We start from the raw sequence: 19225 nt of genomic DNA, 5'->3' as shown, positions 1-19225 counted from the left end.
AGAGCTTTTAAATTAAAATATTTGAGAAGTATATGAAGTGATTTCACTTCATAACATTTTCTTTTTATTATTATTTTATTTATTGAACTATTTCTCTATTGGAAGCTACTTTCAGCTGTTCCCTTGTCACGAGGGTTCACCACAGCGGTTACCTCCACATGTTTGATTTGGCACATTTTTATGCCGGGTACCCGTCCTGACAAGGGGACTTGTGTCTCCGGCTGGAACTGATTAAGTTGTTTTAGTATATTTACCTACTTATTCAGATATTTATCATTATTATTGAACTACTTCATTCCATTGATCCACTTTTACTTTCTTATATTTGTTTTTTCAATTTCTAACACAGAAATCCACCCATTTATCCATCTATCTAAGCTGCCATACATAGGATTGGACCCCTCTACTGGTGCACAAGGATGATGAGGGTGATTAGATCAATGCAAAAATCTGCTAAAATAAATAATTGGTTTATTAGACCTTTCCATAATCTTTGCTTTTACAGTAAAATAATGCTTAATTGCACCTCTCTGGGTGTTAAAAATAAGCTATTCAGGTAAAAAAAATTGTTAAACCTGTTCAGCTGCTCATTAACATGAATATCTAATAAGCCAATCACATGGCAGGAATTCAGTGCATTTAGGCATGTAGACATGGTCAAGACGACCTGCTGAAATTCAAACCGAGCATGAGAATGAGGGAGAAAGGTGATTTAAATTATTTTGAACATGGCAAATTTGTTGGTGCCAGATGGGCTGGTCTGAGTATTTCAGAAACTGCTGATCTACTAGGATTTTTTTTTTTCCCCACACAACATCTCAAGGTTTACAGAGAAAGAGACAAAATATCCAATGAGTAGCAGTTCTTTGGGTGAAAATGCATTCTTGATGCTAGAGGTCAGATTTTCCAGTAACTCATATAACCACTTGTTACAACCAAGGTATGCAGAAGAGCTTCTCTGAACATGCAACATGTTGAACCTGATTGGCCACATCAGGAGAAGACCACAGTATGTGCCACTCCTGTCAGCTAAGAACAGGAAACTGACTCGCCACAACTGGACAAGAGAACACTGGAAAAAGATTTCCTGGTCTGAGTCTTGATTTCTGCTGCAACATTCAGATGTTGGGGTCTGAATTTATCGTACACAACATGAGGCATTGATCCATCCTGCCTTGTATCAATCTTTAGGATGGTAGTGATTATATAATGGTGTGTGGCACATTTTGGGCTCCTTAGTGACAACTGAGAATTGTTTAAATGCCACAGCCTACATGAGTATTGTTACTGACTGTGTCTTTATGACCTTTATAACCACAGTGTACCCATCTTCTGCTTCCAGCAGCATAACACACCATGTCACCAAGCTCCCATCATCCCAAACTGGTTTCATGAACATGACAGTGAGTTCACTGCACTCAAATGACTTCCACAGTCTCCAGATCTCAATCCAATAGAGCACCTTTGTGTTGTTGTGGAACAAGAGACATCATGGATGTGCAGCTAGCAGATCTGCAGCAGCTTTTGGATGCTAAATCTTTGGGGAATGTTTCCAATGTATACCTAATAAAGTGATCAGTAAGTATATGACAAGTTCAGAAGTGAAATCACTCTTAGACATTTGTTATGTTGCTATGAAATCCAACTAGGCACTACACTTTTGTGAAACCAAATCAGGCAGGGTATTTATTTAAAATCTAAAATCTGTGAGTAGAAGAAAATGCTCAAATTAGCATATGCAGTATTTGAGTGAGAATATTTAATTATGTCAGAGGAGAGTGAAACAGCCAACTCTTTGACCCCTATCTCCACCGTGTAATGTTCCTAAGATCTTAAGTCGTCCTCCTTGGTGGCCAGATTAGATGAGATGACATGAGTTTGGAGGGGATGGCCGCAGCAGCAGCGACAGCAGCAATGAGTAAAGTTTGTCTCTGTAACCAAGCTTAAGAGCAGCAGCTGATGCTCAGCCACAGCTGCACACAGTCAACCTCTTATGAAAATCTTGGCAGAACAAATGATGAGTTTGCATGTTCGTAGACAGCTGATGACTAATGAGGGTCTTCTGTGCGGAAACAATGCAACATGGGCAGGATGAGCAAAAGGTGACCACACTGAGGAAATTAAGTGCGTAGGGGAAAATTAACAAATGAGAAACAATGACTGCAGTAAAAACTTCATTTTCCCTTTTCAGTGCTTAAATCGCAGCCAGAGCTAAAGGCTTTGTCTTGCTTTTGTCTGTTTCCAGCTCTATCAGCTCGCCACTGTTGTTGCAGCAATTTGTCTGTCTGGAGGATACGGATGATCGCTTTTCATTCACACTCTTTTTCTCCTCTCTTATTATTCCCATCCTCCCTATCTTTAGCTTTTCTTCCATTATTTCAAACACATTTCTCCACACAGAGTCCACCTTTCGTAGCTCAAAGAAGGGGGAACATTATGGGCATGGTGAAGCTGGTGCAGGGCAGGGCGATGCTAAACAAGTGATCTGCACGCATTTCTCAGAAACACACTCAAGCACCTGTCAGCATCTGACTGCACCTACTAAAATGGTACAGCCTGAGAGCCGCTGCTTCAAATGTTCGAGCATCCAAGAATCAAGAAACAATAAATGCTGTTATTTCTCTCAAGTCAAGAGGTGATTTCTCTTGAAAAGTTCTTCCACTCTATGCTACAGTCCTTTGCAGGAGTGAAAATGTGAGAGTGAAAGCATATGATCCCACTTTTTGCAGAAGGCTGCACATGTGCACGTAGTGAATGCTCAGTTTATGTATGTTCATGAATGTGTGCCCTCTGTCACAGTCACAGTAAGTGTGTTATTGGAGTGGGGTGAGCCGGGGGCAGAAACAGCAGAAACAAACGAGGTCCTGTGCAACCCCAAGACTGTTCCATGAATCATCCAGGAACTTGTATAGTAGCTGGCCAGTCCTCACAGCATTCAGCTCATAGTTAATAACTTCCTATGCAACACAGTAGGCTGATTAATAAAATAGAATCTACTTTGTTTTACGTATATGCTCTTCAAAAACAGATAAAGGGCAGGTGCTCAAAATATACATTACTGACTTAATGTAATATAATAATTTTTTGCACTAGAGCCAAAAAATCAAGAAAATAAAACCAAGAGTACCTCAAGTCAGCAGTACTACTGGAAATAAACCAACATAAATAAAAGCATGTTTTCTGCAGAAACACGGCACTCCTGCATTCAATTTAAAATAATATGCATTTGCGTGTGTGTGTGTGTGTGTGCATTTGTCTGCAGCAGGAGTGACATCATCAAGTCAGACCACAGTTAGACTGAGTCAGGTGAACACGCTTCTCCCTCTGAAACACATGCGTTCACCTGCACGTGTACCTATAGCTGTACGTACGAGAGAGCACGAGAGGAAGGAAGCAAAAAGATATGCAAATGTGATCTGAGAACAAAAAGGAGCTTGAAGGACATGGGAGATGGGAGATGGTGCGATTAACTTATTCCCAAGATTAAGGAGTGAAGGCAGGAAGGAAATTTTGGAGGAAAAAAAAAAATCTGCGTGTGTTTTGAATTGAGTCCAACCCTCTCAGAACTGCAGCCTTTGTCGAAAAGTTCAGCTCAGTGGCGTGCACTTTCACCTGTGTTTATGTCACACACCATTTAATGAATATGTCCAGCACCCCAGTGCCTCAAACACACACACACACACGCTGAGATCGGTGTGTAATTTTCTTTTACTTATACTTCAGTGGCAGGTCAGTGTACCCATGTTTTCGTGACAGCATGTGTTTACATCCTCAGGGTATATACAGAACCTATATATATAGTGCGTGTGTGTTTGTGCGTGGAGCTAATGGAGACTGACGTGAAGGCTGACATGGACACTGAGCTGTGCTGCACTGGGCCATGCGGTCTAACCCAACAGCAGGGATAAACTATAAATAGACTCTCTCATCCACCCCCAAAGCTCCCCCGTTCACCCCTTTTCTTCCTGTTTCCTCTTTTCCTTTTGCTTTATCCTCAGATCTTTATTACCATCGCTGGTAATAAAGATTTTGTCTTCCATTTCCTTCTATTCCTGATGTTTGTCTCTCTCCATCATCTCCTCTCCCTGTTGTCCCTCCATTTTCAGTCTCCTGCTGTCTCCTGTCTCTTCACATTTTTTTCCTGAAGAGGAAAGGAGAAAAAAAAACAACAAAACAACAAAATGCTGGAATAACAAAGAGGCCAACACAATCTTATGGGCTCAGAAGAGAGGAAGAGAGTTTGGGGAAGGTGGGGAAAAGGGGGAGATATGCTAGTTAAGCGGGGAGATGGAGTTATGTAAGTGAGGCTAATCCCCTCCCAACCCTGCATAATAAATGAGACAGGATGACACTGGCCTCATTTGATCCGTTCATCCCTGCATCTGCCGCCACTACCCCTCCAAACCACTCCGTCTCTACCTTAATCTGTCTGTTTGATCTTTGACAGCAAACTAGGGCTTAATTTTAAACTCTGCACACCAGCAAATTCTGCAATGTTGAAAGTCTGATATACAGCAGATGAGCTATTATACAATATATTTCGAGGTTTAATTGGAAAGATGCTCCCAGAAAAACAGCAGGAAAAAAAAAAAAAACGGCATCCCTTCCTCCCTTCCTTTCACCCTGATATCAAAGATAACATCAGATTTTTGAAAGCCTTCTTACATAACACAGGCCAGTGCAGGACAGTGAGAAAGGAATAAAAAATTCTTCAGATCCCCTGTTTTAGTTTTTAGAGCACCAGTGAGAAAATGTCAAAGATCATGATCATGTGTCTGACCCTTCCTCAATCCAGACATCCTAATCTGTAAAAGTATGCTTCACAAAGGTCAACGTGATCATCTTAAACATGTTATTAATCCTGGGCCACTGGGGTTAGGTTGATTGGTGATTCTAAATTGCCAATAGGTGTGTGTGAATGGTTGTCTGTCTCTCTGTCTCTCCCTGCCTCTTGCCCTGTGATCAAGAGCTCTTCATTTTGAAACCAGACGTCCTCATATTTAGATAAGAAGATCAGCTAACAATTGTGCCAATTAATTGGCTAGCTGGTGAGCAGGATGCTTCTGTGATATCCATTGTGATACTAATTTTGGCTAAAAAAGAACAGGCTCTAAACAAAAATGTCTTACCAGAAAAACAGAGTAGCCGACTGCTTTAGAGGCTCTCTTAGAAGAACCAAACACTTAAGATGAGAGGGGTGCACCTGACTGAAAAATAGGGGGATTTTTCTCAAAAATGTCTACAAAACCCGACTTCTTTTGGGCCCCTGTTTCAGACCTGGTGGCTACATCCATCTTTAATATAGTCTATGTTCACATGAACACATTAAGGGCCACTGCACATACACACAGCTGCACAATGCCACTAGCATGGCATCTTAGTCGTAGTTGTAATTTTCAGTTACATTTCCAGGGAGGTGCACATCAGGTTATTGCATAGGTTACGGTGTAGGGTTTCAGCAGGGTTTGTGGTTATAGCGCACCCACAGTGCAGATTTAATACAGAAGCATAAATCCCTTTTAACCCTGCACCCAGCTTAGACCTGTAACCCCACCCAACACTGTCACAGTGACACATGCTGGGGAACTTTTCTTCATCCCCACAGCAAGGTGAGCACATCAGTCACTAGAGGTCTGCCAAAACTGATTTTCAGAGGTTGTTAAAGTACCCTTTTAAACATCATGATTTAAAAAATAAAATAAAATTCCCTAATCTGAGAGAAAAATCTAAACTTAAGAAAAGAAGTATATACTATAAGGCATTTACATTTATTCATATGTAGGGACACTTTTATAAATTACCATCAACATATATGTAATTTCTTGTTAGTGATTGGATTATTTATACATCTGATTAGCCTAAAATCACCCAATAATAACCACAGTGAGCCAATTTGTGATTTTACTTTTATACAGTCTGTGATCTGTAGTGTATTTGTAAGCTGTTTTAGGATCAGTACCAGGTAATTTTGTAAGTACTACGGCTGCATGTTTTAAACAGATAAAATGACAGCCCGCCTCTTTTTGAACTTTGTAAAACTTTTCAGTTTTTTCTATAAAAAAATAGAAGCCCTCATCATGTAGGAAGGTGATCCCTGGCACCAACAATGCCCTTTAATCCCCCCTCCAGCTCTCCAATCCTCTTGCCCAGACAGGACGCTCCACTGAACTTTGACCTACTTCTGTCTGCCATCAGTCTGGGGGGGTGCACCAAGGCCCCAAACACAGCAAGTTTCATGCTGATCCAGCCTGTTAATAATAATAAAAAGAAGAATATCAAAGGCTTGTTTGGACAATACCTCTTTTGACGGGCAGAGTGAAGCTGAGGGAGGCTTGAGGACACATGAATGTAAAATAAGGAAAGAAAGACTGAACTCATTGTTTAACACTGTACCTTTAAATTTTAGCTGGGCACACACTCACAGACACACGCTGAGGGACTTGATTTTATTTTTTCCACTGATCAGCCATAAGACAAGCCCCGTCTTTCTTCTTTTTATCCTTTCTGTGCCTTTCATTTCCAAGAAATCTCATTTACCAGATGGACACAATCCTCTGCAGGATAATGCCAAGCACACAAAGACACCATGACACAGAAGCAGACAACACCTCCAGGATTCAGCTCTGTCAGTCTGAGCCCAAGCCTCACTGAAACTAAGCAGAAACCAAGTAACAGCATCACTCCATAAACTGCAAGTAAGTTTAAAATCTGCCAAATGTTTCATAAGCGTGGGACAGCTTCCAGGCCAGCTGAGTCCTGGCAATCCACTTGCGACGGGACCACTTCATAAACTGAAGGATGAAGTGTTGGCTCGGACGAGAGAGTGGTGGGAGTTATGTTACCAAGATTTGGGACGGGATCCCAGAGGTTCCCGGAAGAATTCTGGGAACATCAGAGCCTTGCATGTGTGTATGAGAAAGAAAGCGATTGAGGCACAGATGATGAGAGAGGAGGCATCTGTCGCCAATTAAAAAGGCGGGACTGGTCCCAAGGTTACACCACAGAGATACAGTATGCAGCAATACTCTAGAGTCATGATGTAAACATTTTTCTCATGGTTAATAATTCCCAGCCCCCAGTCTCCTTCCCCTCTCCGCTTCCACAGACAAGCCAACCACAGTTTACCCAAGCTAGTCAGCTGATGCGGGAAGGGGGGAGTGGGGTGCTGCATGGTACGCATTCTGCAGAGGGGTCATCTGGCAGATGCATCCTCCGGGCTGGCTTCACTCCGTCGAGTACACACTGAGGAAGAGGGCTAGCCAAGAGGGTGGAGGAAATCTAATCTATAAATCCAACACATGTCCAAACAACTGGGTGTCAGGAGATCTTTGCTTATGTTATTAGCTCAGAGGTGTCGCACTGTAAGTTGTAAACTGAAAAACTCACTGATTCAATTCGATTGAGGTTTGGCAGGACTAAGAACAAATATGCAGTGTTTTCCTATCTGGGATACTCCTCTAAAGCTCCACACCGGCAGGCGCCAATGAGCTTTTCCACCGGATCAATAACTCATGCTTTGTTTCCCTTGCTGGCACAAATCAGGTTTCCAATAAAGCCAAATCAACCAACAGCTTAATCAATGACTTTCACGCTTAAATGGAAGCAGGCCTCTGTTAGTCAAGTTAGGAACTCTGCACCAACAAATGATTTCTTTACTAGCTAGAAGAAAAAAATGTCTCTTGACTCAACAATTTAAAAAAGACCCGAATGAGTTTCCTCATAAAAACAAGACTGCTACCAATAAAAACTAATTGTTGCAGCTGCAGGTCATCACGTCCCCACCTCTTAAAATCATTCATCTGCCACCATGCAATGAGCCTCAATTCTGGACCTAATACTTGTGTCATCCATCAATCTTGTGTTTGTGTGTATCTGTGTGTGCGTGTGTGTGTGGTCTGCTGTTTCAGCACTGGCAATTTCGGTCCTCATACATCAACCTCCTGACAGCAGTGAAGTGATGCTTAGTGACATATGATGCCACTTTACCTTCTCTTCAGAAAAAGAAAGGAAGGGTTAGAGAGGCAGCGCCATTCCCCGATAAATTAAAACCGTTTCCATATGTGATGACGGCACTTTCCTAACAGGACAGCCAACCGATTTGTGCACTGCTAAGGCTGCGCACATAATAACAGATTTTTAATGCTCCAAACTTTTATTTCAATGACTCTTAGAAGCTTCTCTTCAGGATCTTTGGGGCACTGTGAACAAATACATAAATGTTGAGCAAATACTGTTTGATTGGTCTAGTAATGGATGTTTGGAGCACCTGGCAGACTTCAGCAGTGCTGGTTCTAATGTGATCTGTGCCAAAGCACTGCCCACTAATGTCCATTATACCCAGACTTACTCCACTCTGCATTGATTTCGGCTCTTCTTACAGACTGCGAGGGCTTTCAGAGCCCATCTCCGCCTGCCATCTAGTTATCAGATTGCAACGGCAATTTAATTGAACTGCAATCTACTTACGCAAAGAAAAAAAAAAACCACATATTTTGAGTATCTTTTGGTGCTGAAAGGGTTCTGTAAGAGCGTGATAATTGACCTGCCGCGTACATGTTCACGGGGCATCTCACAGATGCTTTTCTTTTGTTAAAAAAAAAAAAATCAAAAGGAGGTAATGACAGGCTGAGCCTGTGGGCTGCTTGACAATAAGAGGCCAAAAGCAGAAGTGGTCCACCTCAGTCTGCACAGACACATATGTCTCTGTGAGCTCTTACAGTCATACCTTCAAACTTAATCGGGCAAAAGGTCAGTTTACTCACTTAGCCTGCAAAAAAGAGTTGTCTTCTGTGTCTGTGAAGAGAACTGTCTAAGCTCCAAAAACTATTCTGGGTAATGTCATCATGGTTATCTTGGACTGAGTTTTAGACTTTGGCATCTACAGGGCAGAACGGGTCTAGCAAAAAGAGTTGGAAAGAGGGAAGGAGGAAGGAAGTGTCTAATTCACTCCTCAATTCTTTAATAGAAAAGAAGATGTATAAAACTACTGTTTACCCCCACCTACCCCTGCCTCATGCCACAGATCTGACCTGATCTCCTGCAGCTTGATGGATAAGCCTACTGCACGTATAGATGACTTGACAAATGTGGGTTATTTGGAGTGTTGCAGTCAGAAGAGCCGAATCCGACTTTAATTTGAAGACCAAATGCACCTCATGTGTACACATTTACTTCTCTCTCTTGTTTTCCTCTGAATAGATGTAACGTATGAGATTCAAAGATTTGATTCATTTAGTAAAAAGCCTCGTAAACCCAAAATACCACCTTACTTGTCAGCATTACAGGGTCAGAAATACAAAAGAACCCCTGCTTTCATTTTTCTAATGGCTTCAAAAGACAAAAACAAAATGCTTTGAAACTATGCAGTAGAAAGGATTAAGAAAAAAAATGATGAGGGCCTTCTCACAGCAGTGTTTACAGGAAACAGTCCCACGTGATATTCTGATCCAGTGACACTTGTTGATAAGAATTTTGCTTGCTGATTGCAGCATTTCACAGGACACCGCTATTGCAAGAATCCTACTATTTTACTGTGAGGGAATCTATCAAGAACTCAAGAGTTCACGAAATCAAATTAAACTTGTTAAACTATGGAAAGACCTTCTGATGTCCTTTAATATTTAACAAGGAAATGATAAAGATTTGCCACAGTTAGGCTTCTTAAAAAGTTCTACAATCTAGAATTTCATTTCAGTGTTCAGAGCAGAAAAATGCAGCCCTCATTATGTGAACCAGAACTAACTCAAATGATGACTTAGGTTGTCAATTTTATTCTGCAATTTAACTCTGGGTAAAGCAATCAAATACTGAAAATCAAATTTAAAATGAATGCAGCTTAATTTCTCCTGGAGTCCATAATGTGTAAAGCAATGAGACATATGTCTGCAGGAAGCTTAGAAATGTTTAAGTGTCAACAATCAGTGTAGCAACGGTTTAATCTCTCCTTTAACAGTATGGATATTACGTACTCTAAATTATTTCTTTATGCTAAAATCCAAAAGTAATCCGCATGACAGATGATCGATCACTGGAAATTATCAATAGCAAACAGAGGAAGAACTGTCTCCTTGATGACGCTTTTCTAAAAGAACGGATGGCCCGCGTTGCTTTGCTTAGTTATGTCCACAAGTAAAATTAAAACCGCAAGCGGTGATATCGGGCCCTCGCACTCCGCGCGCGTCGACCTGTGGCGCTCGTCGACCCGTGCCGCACTCGGAGGTTTTGTGATCGTGATGGGTCTCTAGAAAGTTGAATTCTTTTATAGGAAAAGGTATCTTTTGCTCTCGGCATAGACGCAATGGAATATTTGGGGGTGTGGTCACGGCTCCAGCATGCAAAATAGGGCATGGGTCTGATTGACTTTTTTGATGGGCTGTTTGTCTAGATGATGTGGAGCCAATTTGGTCTCACTGGGTGAAATGCCCTAGGAGGAGTTCATTCAAATAGCAGGCCTGAAAATGGCAAAAATTGACACTTTCAATTGAAGATGCTGGACTTCCTGTAGGGTTTGGAGTATGGCTCCAAGAGACTTTTTTGTATGTCTTAGGATGTTACATGAGTGTGCAAAATTTCAGAGCTGTAGATAAAATGTAACTCAGGGGCTAGCTAAAAAACATGGTATATTATGATATTTAAAGCTGCCAGTAGGGGGCGCTCTAACGTTTATGGACTTTATGCATATCAATGTGTTCAGGGCAGGAGGCTTATCAAATAGATGAGGATTTTGTAAGGAATGGTGAAAGATATTTCATGTATTTCAGAGCAAAACTAATTCTGTGGACGGTCATACAAATTTTCATTTGCTTCTGTAGGGGGCGCTATTGCGCCTACAGTCTTGAATCTGTAGTTATGGATTCAGCCTGGGTGTGTACATGAGTGATTAAATTTTCAGCCTGATCAGACAAAGCATGTGCGAACAAGTGCACAAACAATTTTGGTGGTGAGGGAGAAAAACAAAGGCCAAATTTAATGGCCTGGTGTGACAAGGCCGTTTAATATTTTGTAAAGATTTCCACAATATTTGATGGGCTACTTGTGTAGATGATCTGGAGCCAATTTGGTGTCAGTGGGTGAAATGCCCTAGGACGAGTTCGTTCAAATAGCAGGCGTGGAAATCGCAAAAATTGACACCTTCAATTGAAGATGGCCGACTTCCTGTAGGGTTTGGGGTATGGGTCCAAGAGACTTTTTTGTACGTCTTAGTATGTTACATGAGCCTGTACATTTTCATACATGTAGATAAAACGTAGCTCCGGGGCTACTCAAAAAACTTGCTATTTTAAGATATTCCGAGCTGCCACTAGGCGGCGCTCTACCGTTTATGGACTTTATGCATATGAGTGTGTTCAGGACAGGGTGCTTATCACACCACTGAAGTTTGAGCCAGATTGGGCAAGTTGGGTTTGAGTTACAGCCATTTTTGTGTTCATGGCGAATCATCGAACTTTGCCGTCCCATAAGGGTCACGCCCTTTTGTCAAAAACTCACAGTTTTGAAAACACAGTAAGTCCAACTTCTTAAGGCTTTCCAGGTGAAATTTGAGATGGTTCTGCTAAACCACCTTGGAGCTGGACCTCCAAGTGTAAAATATGACATTTCCTGTTCCCACTAGGTGGCGCTGCGACTGATATTAAATATTGTCATATGTATGTGTTCAGGGGGGCACCCTCATCCTACTGGAGAAGTTTGATGCACATTGGATCATGTAGGTATGAATGAGAGGCAATCAAAATTTCATGGCGAATGATCAAAGTTCAAAGGGGCATAAGGACCCCTCCCCCTTGGCAAAAACTCACCATTTTCGAGATTTAGATTCCCCTGGGGGTGTAGGTTACACAAACCAAATATGAAGATGATAACGTCAAAAACGTCTGAGTTATTAGAAAAAGTGTGAGGGCTGCAAATCGCCAAATTTGCATAATTAATTCAAAATGGCGGAGTTCCTGTTGAGTTTAGGGCATGGCTCCCAGAGGATTTTTTGTGCGCGTGGACATGATATACATGTGTATGAAGTTTCATTCATGTACGTGAAACACAGCGGTGGGGCTCCAGTTTAGGGGGCGCTAGCGAGCCATTTGGGCGCGCCCTTGCCCGAGCCCATTAAAATACTTAAATTTTCACCAGGTGTGACACATGTGCAAAGTTTCATGAGTTTTTGAATATGATAAAGCCCCCAAAAAGCCAATTCATTTGCCTGAATAATAATAAAAAAAAAAAAAAAAAAAAAAAAAAAAAAAAAAAAAAAAAAAAAAAATAATAATAAACGAAGCAATTACAATAGGGCCTTCGCACAGTTCGTGCTCGGGCCCTAATAATGACTGCAAGTTGAAGAAATGCTTTTTAAAAGTAACCATATATGAATGCTTCATTTAAAACTTGCTGTCAACTTCAGGAGTTTGCTGGCCTATCCTGAGCGATTGATACATCAGATAACTTCAGAGTGTGTCTAAATAATTAACCTGATCTACAGTATAATACCTCAAGTGACTTTAAAAATGAAAACTCCATGAAGACACTGTAAAGCAAAGTCATTAGTGGTGTTGCAACATTTATGGTCCTGAATGGGCCTTTTTAAAAAGGAAAAGAAAGGTCACTGCAAACCCAAGCAGCTACTAATTACAGTCTCACATACAAGGGCAGTCTTTGTGCACGCATGTGTGCGTCTGTGGGTCTGACTGACAGCTTGTCTCTCCCCTGCTGCGCTCCTGCTCTTGTCCTGTTTTAATAGGCTGACAGCAAGAGACTGTGACGGAAATCTCAGTGACGCACTGCTAGAAAAATCACAGCTGAAGGGAAACTGAATCTTGGAACCAACACGCTCAAAAAAAAAAAAAAAAATGCACATTAGACAGTGAACTACTGCATACAAATCAAACAGAGTGTCTTCTCTCACATGCAATTCAAGACATGAAATGGGGGCACAGGGAGAGACAAAAGAACAGATGGAGAAAGGGTATCTGAGGAGCTCCTTTGAGTGCGCTCGATTCCCTCAAAGGAATTCAAGGCTCCTGCGGTGCTTCCACACTTTACATGTTAGAAAGAGAAGACACTTCCTGTTTTCTTTCAAATGCACTTGCAGTGTTTGTGAAATAAGAGCAATATGTGGTAGTTTGAGGTCTCTGTTGTGTAAGGCTTTTACAGTCGGTGTTACGCTGAAACGGATGACAGCGCTGTCACACTGTTTGCACGCTTTTAATTACATCATCGTCGTCGTCACTGCAGAGTGGCAGTTTTCTAATTGAGCACCACAGGTGGATCAGATTGTGCTCTATTTATACATCAATTATCCTTAACAATAAAACCACTGATCTAATATTGTGTAGGTACCCATCAGTATTTCTGACCCATCAGAGACCATCAGGACAGGACCTCAGGAGGTATCCTGTGGCATCTGGTACCTTTAGGTTGGTGGGGCCTGTGTGTTGGTGTCTCATGGATCAAGTGTGTTCTGGCTTGTTCACGGTTTAAAAGGCTGGGGGTCACTGCTGTAGAACAAGGTGTTTGGGAGGGACTCTGAGTCAGGAACAATCTTTAGATCGGTAGTTTGTATCAAAGTATGATCCACATGAATGCAAGGAGCCAAAATCCACAGCAGAACACTTCACTTCACCTGTGAGTGGTTTGAACGTTGTGGCTAATCAGTGTGGGATAACAATGTTTCCTGCTTCACAAATGATTCTCCTTTACTTGTTATGCATCTGTGCCCCTGTGTGCACCGATGTGTCCCTGTGTGTGTACCGATGTGTCCCCATGTGTGTGTGTGTGTGTGCGTGTGTATACGTTCATGTAAGCGTAATTTTCAGCTGAGATAATTTAATGGGCAAATTAAGCTGCTGAAGCTGGAGCTACATTTTGAACAGTAGGTGTGTCTTTAATGTTTCATCATCCTCAAGTACTGGCAGATGTGCATCAGCTGTGATTGCGCCTCCGGCTGTGATCTGTTTTTTCACACTTAATTGTTAACTTAATAAAGAAGATGGGAGGTCCGTTTATTTGACCGCAGAGAGGTTTTCATAATCTTGTTAAAAAGAGAAAACGGGGGGGAGGAAAGGAGACGAGGAAAACAGTTTTAGGACTACATGCTGTAAAAGTAGCCATGACTTTGGTAATGCTGTCACTTAGCTGCCTCACATGTCGACCCACGTCCCCCCAATGGTTTCACTTGTTGTAAAGGGAACATGTGAATTAAAATGAACCCCCACCATTGCATCCTCCTCCCTACCTGCCTTCTGTTTGCCTCTTTAGCTACTCCAATCCTAATGGCCTGACAGCTTAGTTATCACCTCCCAGTACTACCAAACCTCCTCTCCCCCTTCTCTTTAATTTGTGTTGCGTTGCAGTGACAGAGTAGCATGATACACGGTTTCCCAGTGAGGTAGCATGATGCTTGAGCGTACCAGGAGCTCTGATGCTACAGTCTGTGCAGGAGAGGATGAAATATGCGCGTGCAGAGCATTCACAAATTCACATTTGCACCTTGCATGCATTCATTCATGCGAGGTTGTCCTCATGTTTGCATTCTGCTAAAGTCGTATAGCTGTGACAACAGGACACCCAACCCATCAATCATCTGCAAGGGTTCACCGCAGATGAGAAAGAGATGGAGAGAATCTCAGGCATGCTGCTCCTTCAGCATTTATATCTACTCCAGTGGGGATTATTTATGGTCCAATCAGACCCTGGGTGTTTCCAATTCAACTCAAACCCAATCCATAAATTAAAGCAGGCCTTGAGAGCATAAAACAAATGGCCCTGAGTGCTCTCTCTCTCTTTGTCTGACCTTTCCTTTTCATCATTTTCCCTTCATTCTCTCCCATCCACTTCTGTCTTTATCATACAAACAAAACTGACTGTGCATTTTGAGAGGGAAAACGACCATAACAAGAAAAGTGGTTTGCAGGAATAAGTGTGTGTATGTGTGCCATTTCCAAGGGGCAGCCCCCATTCACTGACACAGCTGGATGGAGATAACAGCAAAGCTTATCCTCTAGTTTCTCTCCCTTATTACCTCTCTCTCCCTCTCTCTCTCACACACACACGCGCGCGCACGCATGCACACACACAAACACACACACACAAGCACTTGAGGAAGAAACACTGAGGAAACTGGCTAACCGGTGTAAAACCAAATCACTGCAAGTGGATTAACTGCAGATTATGCACAAGTACTCAGCTCAAACTATCAATAAACCAATTGATCATGCAGCTAGACCATAAGGCATACATACTTTAACCACGCAACTCTGCATAATCAGATTATAAGTCAATTTTTACATAAATATCCACCCATGTCTTGATAAAATTGCTATTTTTGCCACAAAATCACGAATAAACTTCGAGTACTCCTATTTTTGTATGCATGTATAAAGCAGTTTGAGTACTTCACCCTCCTGTTAAAATACAACACCCAAACACAACACCTACGCAATCACTGTTGCCGCTACTCACCTTAAACAAGATGTTCTTTACAACCAGCCCGTGCAGTGTTTATTTCCTTCAGTAGTGAATGTCCTGCGCGTGTATCCGGTCGCCTTTGCTGAGCAGATACAACTTTTCAGAGTGCACCAACGCGACAACAAAAATCGACTCTTCTGTTCTTTCCCTGTAGTTAGAGTCTACCTCTTTTCCCAAAGCCGTCCAGTCCACAGCGGTTCCGTGGATCTGCTGCCGATCCACGGCTACTGCTCAGGTTGAAAGTGTTTGGTACTGTCACCGGCACAGCCCGATCTAACGCTCCGCGAGGCGGGTTCCCTCTGCGCTCCAGCAGGGGCTCGACAAATGATCCACAACAGTAAAGGTTCAGGACAGAGACGGGAAAGGCAGGGGCTGCGCGAGGGGGGGCCGCGACGTCCGGTGGGGATTTCTCTCCAGCTGAGAGCGCGTTAACTTTTACACCTCGTGTTCAAGCCATTTGCTCCTTTAGTGGGTTGATATTGTGATATACTACCTTATTTCAAACATAAAAACACTATCCATATTGTGTATTTTGTTGTTGTCACAGTAAAACACACAGCAGAGGTGGATGCAGTGGAGTGAAAATTTTAGATATCAAAAAAGCTTCAAAACATACTGCAGGTATCTCAGAATAAATTAATTAGGTATATCTTGAATGCACCAGCCAAAAGGCACATTGGTGCTACTGAATTTTGTCAGGCGGGTATGTTACCAGTTAGTATGCAGGTTGCTCAGTTGAAGCTTAATCTTGTTTTTAAAATTTTGAATATATATATATATACACATACTGGCATTCTGGCATGGAATAGTCTTCCTTCAGAGTTGCATTTTATAAGTGATCTGACTCTTTTTAAGAAACCTATAAAAAGGTACTTTTTGAATAAGTTGTCGTGTCAAGAGCGAGATCTTTTTATTTAGTTTTAGTTTTTGTAACTCTGTATGTTTTATGTGTTTCCTCATTGTTGTTGCCAGTTGCTTTCTGGGACCACAATGGAAATAAGTGTTTACACTTTATTGTGCAATCCTGGTTTCTTATGCCGAGTTATGTTTTTTTTTTTTTTAAGTGTTCTTGCATGATGAACCGAGTAAACTAAACTAAACTAAACTAGAGCTCAACAGAAGATAAACAACTATTCAGCAAACTGCACATTTTTAGTTTAATGCTGATTTTAGTAAGAAAATCATAATAACTGTAGAACTACTTTTCTGTTTTGCCAACTAGAATATTGTTCTAAATTATACAGATCAGTTTAAAAGATTAGTTGCTGTTCGTTGACATGTTTTTTATTATTTGTTTTTGTTGTTTTTTTTTTCAGTGATCAGTTTTCATAACAAAATTCTTTATTAGTAGTTTTTCTAACATGCAAATGTGCATGCCCATTCCATTCATATACTGAATAGCATGTAAAATTCAGAAAGCCAAAATCAACCAAAACAAAAAAGCAAGACAGCTCTTTCTCTCTCTCTTTCTGCAGACTATAGCTATTTTTATCTTTTTTTTTTGGATAGTTTACAGTTTTTTACATACACTCTCCACCCACTTTGTTAGTTACACTCATTCAACTGCCAGTCGTCTGAGAATAAGTGCAGTAAAAGAATATTTGATATAAAAAATAATGAACAGATAGCTTACATGTTAAACATGTGTCTAAAACATGTGAGCCAGGTTGTCCACAGGCAAGCCCCTGCTTTGAATTCTCTTTAATTGAGCCTCCCGCCTCTTTCCTCCTGTTCTCATCATATGCCCAGGAAACACAATACACAATATAGGGTCTCCTCTTTTCATCACAATAGACCACCTGCCTGATTCATTCATGAAAGAGGAGCTGTAGGAACGCCTGAATATCCGAATTTGTAAGAGGAATGCATGGATTGATTTCCACCAAATCTTAAGGTGCCGAATTCAGTGCCAGTCAAAAGGAGCAGCTGTCGTGGTGTAATGTTCACTGATTTACTGCAGGTAACAAGGTAAGTTTCCTTTAGTTGGAACATCTGGTCTATAGCATTAAAACTTAAAAGAAAGCAAGCATAACCAATTTTCCCCACACACAGTTTTCAAGAAAAGAGTCTTATAATTATTAATGTAACAACTGTGAAGTGTGACCCTGGCTCTCAATATATCCTCATTTTCTGCTGATTTACTTATGAACTTATAAAATGTTAAAATACTTGGTTTGTGAGGTTGTCTGTGATTTCTTTTGCTCCTTCTTGGATTTCTTTAGCTCACTGTGATTAAATAACTCAGTAAGGTCCATCCAGCCATAGTGCAGTATTATATTAAAGCACCACTAATAATGTTTGTACAGCAAAAACCAAAGACTTGTGAACATGTAGCTTCCACCAATACTGAGACCCTAAAACTTGAGTCACTAAGCCCATTTGTTGCACTGTAATAAGTAAGTTTATGTTTTTTTAATAGTCTGAAAAAAGCTTTGCAGGGAATTAATATTATTTAGTTATTTTATTTTGTAAGCACTTTTCACAGTCGCAAAGCACTGTGTGAATGTCCTGCGCATCCTGAGTTGAAGCCCAGAGAAGAATCAAATATTACTCCAAGATTTCAAATTCTGGACATAGTAGTTGAACAAAAAAGAGAAAGAGCCTGACTGATTTTAGGATATAGTTCAGGAGGAGCTATAATTAGGGTCTCAGTCTTGCTGGTAAGAAAACAAGATAATTGACAGAGAGCCAGTCATTAATCTGAGTTAAATAATGGACTAGGGTAGATAGCCTATCCAGCTGGTGAGGCTTAAAAGACATATACAGCTGGATGTCATCGGCATAGAAATGATAATTTGAATTTTTGAATTTTGAATTTATTTATTTGGTAGGGACAATGCACATTAGTGAACAATCTGTAAATGCACCAGAATTAGCCAAAAGGCTATTTTTCATCTGTTGTCATAATTAATGTAATTAAATGATTGAATGTTGCCAGCTAAAGGAAGCATGTAGAAAGAAAATAATAATGGACCCAGAACTGAACCTTGTAGAACCCCACAGGTCAGGGAGGCAATGTTAGAGCTGAACTTACTCATCCTAACAGAGAAGGTTCCTATCAGATAAGTAAGAAGAAAACCAACCTAACACAGAGCCAGATATGCCAGCCAAAACCTTAAGCCTGTTAAGTAAAATGTTAGGGTCAGTGTATCAAAGACTGCACTGAGATCAAGTAAAATGATCACAGAACAATTCTCTGCATCAGAAGCCATTAAAATATCCTTATGGACCTTCAAAAGAGCGGTCTCAGTGGAGTGCTGCCTTTGAAAACCAGGCTGAAAGGGGGCAAAAATCTGTCATTTGCATAGTAAAGATTTTAACTGGCTTTCTACAATTTTTTCTAGTAATTTACTAACAAATGGTATTTTCAAAATAATACATAATTAGCAACAGAGCTGGCATCAAGATTAGGTTTCTTTAGTAGAGGAGTTACCTCAGCATGTTTAAAACAGGATATTGCCTCAGTGAGCTGTTAATGATAGATAATAATGAAGGATGAATGCTGGTGAGAGTCCCAAACAGGACAGAAGGAGATAATATCTCAAAGGAGCATGATGAGGGTTTCATCATGCCTATTATTCTAACTAAGTCATTTATTAAGTCAGTGTGATAGGAGAGAATGAGGTAAATGACTCAGGGCACTAATGACTATGTTCATAAGGGGAGATCTCAAGTCCATCCCTTTATTTACAAAGTGATTGAGAAATATGTTATAGTCATCATCAGAAAGTATCAGAGCACGCTCAGGTGGAGGAGAAACAATACTGTTGAT

At 41.0% G+C, this 19225-nt stretch overlaps 1 protein-coding gene across 1 annotated transcript in view; it reads right to left on the bottom strand.

Moving 5' to 3' along the window:
- lzts2a (leucine zipper, putative tumor suppressor 2a) overlaps nt 1-15760 on the bottom strand; it is a 53120-nt gene extending 37360 nt beyond the window's left edge. The window contains exon 1 of the mRNA XM_030748103.1: nt 15448-15760. The gene's annotated coding sequence lies outside the window, so the exon portion shown is untranslated. The remainder of the gene's footprint in view (nt 1-15447) is intronic.
- Between the last annotated feature and the right edge of the window lie 3465 nt (nt 15761-19225).

The sequence above is a fragment of the Archocentrus centrarchus genome, chromosome 15 (assembly GCF_007364275.1).
Source record: "Archocentrus centrarchus isolate MPI-CPG fArcCen1 chromosome 15, fArcCen1, whole genome shotgun sequence".
In the NCBI taxonomy this organism is placed as follows: Eukaryota; Metazoa; Chordata; class Actinopteri; order Cichliformes; family Cichlidae; genus Archocentrus; species Archocentrus centrarchus.
Note: the sequence above shows the minus strand (reverse complement) of the source record. Positions and strands in the feature narration are given on the sequence as shown.